Below are 1,193 nucleotides of genomic sequence, written 5' to 3'. Positions count from 1 at the left end.
TTTAAACAATGACTTTCTAAACATTTCCTACTCCCTACTCTTTCCCTCTCCTGTCTTCCTGGAACCTGTCCAGGACCATTGGGAGATGGAAGACCTGCCACCAAAGGTATTCTTCTCTTCTTGCCTTCTCCCCCTCACCTTCTATTCCATCCACAGGTCACCTAGCACTCATCTGGGCCACTTGACTGCTCACATGGTTTTGATGGGATCCTATTAATCCTATTCTTTATTGTGAGATGGATCTCCATGTCTTAGATGGAACATCTGCACTGCCACTGCCACCTATGGTCCTCCAGTCCTTTCCTTCTGCCATGCAGCTATGGTCTCCACTCTCTCAGTACTTTCATCTTACCCATAATGCAACTTTAGGATGCCAAGGCCTTGCCAACAACTCCAATACAGGACACTTAGAGCATCCTGACTTTTCCATCTACTTTGAACCTGAACTTTTTTTCATGTATGTCTCCTCCAATTAGTATATGAACTTCTTTCAAGCAAGGACTGTCTTGTTTTTCTATTTGCATCATCAGCACTAAGCACAGAAATAGCTATATATACATACATATATATATATATCATATAGTAAACAGCTAATAAATGCTTTTTAATATATACATTCACTAATAGAGGCCCTAGTGATATGAGTTCTTTCCTTTCTATATCTCTTAACTCCTTTACCCTTATCTTGGCTTTCTTTTCTTTTTAGTTCTTCTTTCCCCTTCTTTTCTTTCTATTCTTTGTTCCCATAGACATTGCCATTTTTCTTTTCTTTTTTTTTTTTCCCATTCCTCTTATTACAGTTTGTAGCTTATGTTTGGTCTGTGAGAAAGGGCAGAAATGAATATCCAGTTGGACTTGAAGCCATCTTTTCCCCTTTCAAGGCAAATACTAAGGCATAGTGAAATTTTTATTACGCTATTGTCTCAGTGTCCTTACCTGTCAACACCCATAGTCAAATTCTAGTTAGGAGATTTGGGATTCTGATCCATCTCCATAGGAAGAGAGAAGCTCAGTGTAGAGATCAGCATGAGCTGGGGTGAGGTTGTATGAGGCAGTATTCCATGTAGGATAGAGCAGGGGTGGGGAACCTGCAGCCTTGAGGCCACATGTAGCCTTCTAGGTCCTCAAGTGCAGATCTTTGACTGAGTCCAAACTTCACAGAACAAATCCTTTTATTAAGGAGATTTGTTCTG

The sequence above is a fragment of the Vombatus ursinus genome, unplaced genomic scaffold (assembly GCF_900497805.2).
Source record: "Vombatus ursinus unplaced genomic scaffold, bare-nosed wombat genome assembly UNPS02014942.1, whole genome shotgun sequence".
Taxonomy (NCBI): Eukaryota; Metazoa; Chordata; class Mammalia; order Diprotodontia; family Vombatidae; genus Vombatus; species Vombatus ursinus.
Note: the sequence above shows the minus strand (reverse complement) of the source record.